Source organism: Bos javanicus, chromosome 21, assembly GCF_032452875.1.
Source record: "Bos javanicus breed banteng chromosome 21, ARS-OSU_banteng_1.0, whole genome shotgun sequence".
In the NCBI taxonomy this organism is placed as follows: Eukaryota; Metazoa; Chordata; class Mammalia; order Artiodactyla; family Bovidae; genus Bos; species Bos javanicus.
In genome coordinates, this window is record NC_083888.1 from 13,985,781 (window position 1) to 13,992,736 (window position 6,956).

A 6,956-nucleotide genomic window follows, 5' to 3' on the forward strand; every position below is an offset into this window, starting at 1 on the left:
TGTCTATTAATGGAACTCTCAGGTATTTCTTTTAGCCAGCCTAGGGGCAATGCAAAGCATTACTAAAGCAGTAAGGGCACCTTGAATGGAGAGAGTGTGGCAGCCCATCTTGGGTATGCTTGGCATCAGCATGTGCACCATCTCATGGGTGCTCGGCAAGGTGCCACGTCCCAGCCATCCCTGCTCCATTTCCCTAGCTCAGCCTTGGCACTGGCCAGCGCCTTTGAACCTGCCATTGCTGGTTTCTTTCTGTAAAGTAGTTGTATCTCTGGCATGAGCTTGACCTTGGTCTTGATTCACAGTCCCTACTACCTAGAGTTTAGTCCTAGAGGCAGCCAGGACTTCTTCCTTTGGGGCGAAGAAAAGACACTGGCAGCTCTATGACGGTGGCAAAGGCCTGAGTGTGTGTGTCCTTGGGGCAGACTCCCCACCTGGACACACAAAAGTTGTCAGAGCCTACCTTGAGGCCACGTTATGATAGCGGTACTCCCTTCCTCCGGACCTTGTCCCTTTCTTCCCCGCTGGCCGCCACCACCGTCTCCACTGACCATCCCCTCCTCCCCATCAGCTTGCCCTGCAGACCCTGCATCATCCTGCCCCCCCCCCACGCTGTGCCCCTTTCTGGACTGTGGGTCCTACTGGGCCCCTGGCTTCCCTTGGTCATCGCCTTCAACTGCCGTCGGAATTTTCTCTCACTAAAGTTCTCAGCGGTTGGTGGTGGCCGGGTGCTGCAGCTGGGTACATTTGTCAGACCTCAGGGACACGGTGCAGACCTTCTTGTGGGGACTCAGCAGCTAAGCACCCTGGAAGTGTGGCACTTGGTTTAGTAACTTAAGTCCCCATGTGGGTTCTAGGCCTGCCAGAGCTGTGGAGGAAACCCCTCTGGTCTCTGCCTGATCGTGGCTCTCCCTGCCTTAGCTGAAGAGAAACTTGATGTGGGAGGCTTGGCTGGGGGCTTTGGTCCCCTTGCAAGGCCCCTCTGCCTGCCTGGCTGGGCCTGTGTTTTTTGCGGCTCTAGTCTCCCTCTCGGTAGGGGCGGAGGGCAGGCCACCGGCAGAGATGGGAGCAGGGCTGCGTGAAGATTCACGGGCTGGATGCAGCCAGCTTTTCTCCTCCTCCCTGTCTTCAGGGAGAAGATGCTGGCTGTCCCCAAGGTGGAGGTGTCCCATCCTCGCCACCCACCGTGCGGGGGACCCTGCCTCCCCGGAGTGCTGTGCTCTGTGGTCACTGAGCATGCGCAGGGCCTGCCCCTGCTTCGATGCCCCCAGACTCCACCGTGTCAGCCCCTTGAAGCCTTCCGGAGGTGGAAAGAGGTCTGCTCATATCCATTTTTTGAGTACCTTAAATATTTGAAAGGAAAAAAAAAAAGCCAAGAATTGATACAGAAAATTGTGGATAGTGCATTTTATTTAAATGCTTAATATAAATAAATGCCTTTTTAGCACTGATGCAAATACAATGGATGGGTAGACACTCATTTTAGAGAGGCGGGGGGTCACTGTCTCTGGTTTGAGGCCCTTCGTGAATGAGCCCTCCTGGTGCTCCGCTCCCCGTGGGCGCTTGGGGCACCTTGGGGAGCAGGGTCTCCTGCCAGAGGGGATCAGGGCCCCATTCTCCTCGTGGACCAAGCCCTTCAGACCAGCTCTGTACCGCCAGGTGGGGGACGGGAGCCCCGGCTGTCTGTGGGCCGGCCTGCAGTGGCAGAGGGTCTCCTTGCTGGGTGGGGGTGAGCAGCAAAGGAGACAACGGGGGTAGCTTCCGGGACACGGCGCTCCTCCCAGCGCGGGCGCCCATCACTGGGGTATCCAGGCTGCTGGTTCAACGTGGGCAAAGGTGCCTCTTAGAGGCAGCTTCCACTCGGGCCTGAGATGCTTTCAGACCTAAGCACGAGCTCTCGGCCCAGGCCAACCTTCCACTGGCTTCCTTCTGTGACAGTAGCAGCCGTCTGTCCACCTTGGGACTGGCCAGTGCTGGCCAGGCGCCGGGCCTAGAGCTGAGGACACCGCAATGATTCACAGTGGCTTTCCCGGCGCGGGAGGGAGCTGTGTGTGTCTTGGCAGCTGACGGGGAATGAAAGCACAGGGGTGTGAGTCATGTCCATGGAACAGTGGGGTGTAACGGGCTCACTCAGCCCTGGGCCCTGAGCCCCTGCCCCGTGTGCAGAGCAGAGGGAGTCCGAGCTGGACCCTGATGAAGACAGGACTCAGCCCGGCCAGGAGTGCTGGCCAGAGAATCCCCGGGACCCAGGGGTGATGGGGGGTGGGGGGGGCGCAGGATGGACACTAGTGGGCGGGGTGGGTGGAGAGGGAGGAGCCGGCAGAGCTGGGTTTATTAGCAGCACGGCCGCGAGGGCGCAGGAGGGCCTTTTGGATGGGACTTTGGCTACAGTCTGCAGACCTGAGTGGGGCCAAGAGGCCACTGCAAAGGACCCAGCAGGAGATGACGCCCTAAGAGAGGGGGGAACCTGGGACCAGGGCTTGAGTAAGGAAATGGGTGCTGGCTTGTGTAGGGTGGTCCCTGGTGGACGCCACCAACTAAGAAAGCAGAGGAGTTGGGAGGTGAGGGTGCTGATGACAAGGTCTCGTGTGGCCTTGAGGGGGAAACAGATAGGGGAGGGGGTGTCTGTTGTCCAGTGCGGGCGGGGCTGTGGGTGTCAGCTTTTGCAGTAAGAGATAATGAGAGATAACAGCTCTGGGAGGGTGGGGGTGCTGTGGTGGGAGAGCAGAGAGATCCGGGGACAGGTGTGTAAGGGACAGGTGGTGGGGGGCCGGGAGGGAGTAGAAGAGCTTGGTGGAAAATCCAGAGAGCCTGGTGGGTGGGCTCTCCCTGTGGACCCACTCCTCCTCCCCTGCCACCAACCAGGGGAGGGGTCCCTTGAGGACAGTGATCTGAGCTTCGGGGGTTGCTCTTCCCATACTGGTGTCTGACACACAATAGCCACTAAGTTAGTGTTGGTTAAATCTGCTGAACACAAACACAGCACAGAAGCCAGTGGGCTGGTGTGGGGCTGATGGTGGGCAAGGTGCAGAAAATATCCAGTGGGTTTGGCCACGGAGGTGGGGCACTGGCCAGACCCTTTCCAGGAAGAGGGGTGGGCGTGGAGGGGGACGGACAGAGGGATGGAGGCAGCGTGGTTTCAGGTGGAGTTGTGTAGGGTGCAGGCGTGAGGACGTAGAGATGATGTGTGTCTCTATTCTTTCTAGAAGTTTGACCAAGAAGGAGAGGAAGTGCAAGATGCATCTCTGGAGCATTTTTTTTGTTTTGTTTTTTTAAATTAAACATTTGTTTCCTTGCCCCTGCCATGCTCCCTCCTCCTCCCAAATATAATTGCATGCTCCTTGCACAAAAGCTAGGAAATAAACATAAGTAAGAAGAAAATAAAAATCACCTGTACTTCCATCCATGAGAAATTTTTACTGTTACTTTGGAGTCATTTCCTTCCAGACTTCATATGTTTTAGTAGAAATGGAATCACACAGAACATTCTAATTTTGCAAGGTACCCTTTTCACGTAATTCTTCTTGAATACCGGTCTGTGTGAACTACTGTTATTCAAACCATTCTTTAAAATTATATCTACCTACCTACCTAATACCTGTGACTGAAATGGTTCAAAATGCAACAGGTACAAAAGAACCTTCAGTGGAAAGTTGCCTTTCATTGCCCACCTCCCAGCCACTCAGTTCTCCCTTTTTGGAGGCAAATGATGTTCCCTTACAACATCCAGTTTGGTGGTGAGATATTATTCCCATGTGGGTATCTTCCCAAATGTACTAAAAAAAGTTCCTGTCTTGGATGTGCTGATTCAGTCGTGTCTGACTCTCTGCAACCCCATGCACTGTAGCCCTCCAGTCTCCTTTGTCCAAGGGATTCTCCATGCATGCATACTAGAGTGGGTTGCCACTCCCTTCTCCAGGGGATCTTCCCATCCCAGGGATCAAAGCTGCGTCTCTTACTCTCCTTCATTTGCAGGCAGGTTCTTTACCTCTAGCGCCACCTGGGAAGCTCCTGTCTTGGATTAGTTAGGTGCTGTTTAATTTTATGTTGCTATCATACATGAGGCCTTGATGGAAATCCTTCGAGTGAAATCTTTGAAGGCAGACTTAATTTTCTTAGGACAAGTTTCTAAAAATGGCATTTCTGGGTTAGAAGGTGGACCCAATTAAAGAAGCAAAACAAAGCCTTTCGAAACCAGATTCTACCTCCAAGGAAACTGATGTCAACTGACACTCCCATGGCGAAGCATGCCAGCATCCCAACCCGGCACTCTGTCTCAGGTCCTCCAACGCTGCCCGCTTAGCTAGGGAGAGAGGCTTGTGGGTGCCTCCGACCCTCACTGCGGGTTGCGTTGTAGGAGAGACCAACGACAACTTGGGGGGTGGGACAGTGGGGGTACTCTGTGTTGAGAGGGTAGCCTGCCCTGCGGAGGTGCAGAGCATAGCCAGCTGCGGTGGGTCCAGGAGGTTACACTGTCTATGAATGCCACTCCCAGGGAATGCCCTTTCACATTTTCAGAAGGCCACGAGAAGCTCGGGCACCCCAAGGCGCGGGGTTCAGGGGCAGTTGGTACACTCGCTGGATTTTTGTTTGCTCTGCCCCTTTTGGCAGGCAATGCTATGGCTTCTTCAGTGACAGCTCCCAGATGTGCTGGGAGGCACTCCAGGGGCAGTGTGTGTGTCGGGTGGGGGGAGGTTAATGCTCTTAGGTGAGCTGAGCAAAAACCCACTTCTCCCTAGATGGCGCCCAAGCACAAAGCCTTGGGGTGAAAGCACACATCTGGCGCTTTTATTGGGGAAGGCAGCCTCTGGACTGCTCATGCCTGCCCAGCTTTGGGGGTGGGGTGATGCAGAGGAATGCCAAGGAAGTCTGCTGCTGCTCCCCCATTCATAAATCCTAGGACTTGCACAGTTGGAGCTGGAGGTAAACTTGAATGTGGGGAGAGGCAGGATCCCCTTTGGCACACCATCAAAACTTCCTGCTTCCACCTTGCTGCCCGCTCACACCTCCCCCCCACCCAACGCCCCCAACGCCAGAGGAGTGGCTCCTCTGACTTTTTGGCATGCCTGGACCCTAGACTATTCTGTAGGCTGTTTATTAGAGTGTTTTCTCCTAAATCCCCGCCAAGTGCCACCCCGCACCCCTGCACCCCCAAAAAAAGAAGGGAAGCAAGGTTAATTTGATTGCCAGTGTGTATCGTGACTGGCCTTCGGGTTAGGGTTGCAAGAGGTTGCCCTGCATTTGCTTTCAATCTGACTCCCCAGTTTGGGAGGCCAGATGTAGCGCCTGCCTGCCCCCGCCCCGCCCAGGAGCACCTTCAAAGACAATAAACTTGCCTGAAATTCACACCCCAGAGCGCCAGCCCTAGAGATGGAGTGTTCTGGGAGTCCCTACTCACCACCGCACCACCTCCTCGGTGAACGAGGAATAAAACCTCGAGGCTATAGCTCTCTGGGCCCTTGGTTATTCATCCCCACGGATTATTCTTTGCAAATATGTCCCGCCTCCTCCCCACCCCCCATCTTGTTTTTGTCTCGGATATCCTTTCTGCTCCATCCAGGTAGACTCTTTACTGGTCCAAGGGCTGTGGTAACAAATTACTACAAATTGAGTGTCTTCAAACAGAAGGGACCGTCCTATGGTCCTGGAGGGTCCGAAGTCAGAAACCAGTCTCAGCGGGGTTGGTTGCGGCCCAAAGTCCCCAAGGAGAAGGGGACCCCCCGCGTCTCTCTTGGCTTTCTGTGATGGCTGGCAATCCTGTGTGCTCCCTGGGTGCGTCCTTTGTAGACACACCTCTCCAGTCTCCCATCTCCGTCTTCACGTGGTGTTCTCCTCTCCGTAGGGGTCTCTGTCTGCCTTCTTTTACAAGGAAACACTAGTCATTGGATTTAGGGCCTGCCCTAGTCTAGCATGACCTCACCTTACCTGAGTAATTACATTTACCTTACCTAATTGCATTTGCAAAGACCCTATTTCTAAATAAGGTCACACCTTGAGGTTCTGGCTGGATGTGATTTTTTTTTTTGGCGGGGGTGGGGGGGACGGGGAACACTGCTCAACCCACTCTTGTGTCTCTGCTTTCAGACACTCCCAGCCAGCAACCCCCCCTGTCCTTTGTCAGAACCATCTTCCTCGAACAGCACTGGGCACCTGAGCATCCTTCATGAATTTCCCACTGCCAACAAAATAAAGGCCTATCTCTTTAGCTCAGCTTTGGAAAACTCACCGCAGTTGGGTCCCAGCAGTATTTTTTCAGATTCCATTTCTCCAGTTCTCCGACTCGCACCCTTCGCCGTCCAATCACACGGGAAAGGTGTGTCATGTCGTTGGACAGGCTGTAAGTGCCCTTGCTGCCTGCCGGGTTCTTGGTGCTTTGCCAAGACGCTCTCCTTCTCAAACACCCATGTCACGCCACACCTTTCCTGTCTCTTGAGGACATTTCCAGCCAGCCAAGATGGGAGGGCTCACCCCTGCTGGCAGACGGACTGGACTCCCCTCTCTTCGCCTCTTCTCAGTCTGCTGTGATGCTCTCCTCTGCTGCGGCAATCTATTTCCTACACCCAAGGATGAGCCTGAGTCTTGAACTTCTCTGGGTCCTTAGATTTGATAGGGGGCTATCGAATCATGTGGCGTCGAGGATCAATGCTGGCGGACCCCGCTGTTGGGGTGATCCTACAAGGGGTTTTTTTTTAGAGCCAATGTGATTAGAGCTGGTCATGATTCAGTGCAGTAACTGGATCACCCTATGCCTGCAGCCCTTGTGATGTCAAGAGCCCCATGCTGAGATGAAATGAGGGGAAAGGAGAGAGTGGTTGCCGCCTTTAGAGTCGAGGGCGGCAGTCTTTCAAAGGGAGAGTGGAATGACAGATGTGCCTCGGGAGAAGTGGGTTCTCAGGGTTGAATGTGGAGGGGCACTGGTCTCAGGGGGAACGTTGTCATGATCCTTGGGGCAGGGGGTG

The 6,956-nt window shown here is 54.5% G+C and overlaps 1 long non-coding RNA gene across 1 annotated transcript; it reads left to right on the top strand.

Moving 5' to 3' along the window:
- Positions 1-649: 649 nt before the first annotated feature.
- On the top strand, positions 650-3,399 carry LOC133234127 (uncharacterized). The gene is made up of 2 exons (XR_009732032.1): positions 650-1,313; positions 3,204-3,399. It is a non-coding gene; the product is annotated as an uncharacterized LOC133234127 (long non-coding RNA).
- The last annotated feature ends 3,557 nt before the right edge of the window (positions 3,400-6,956 follow it).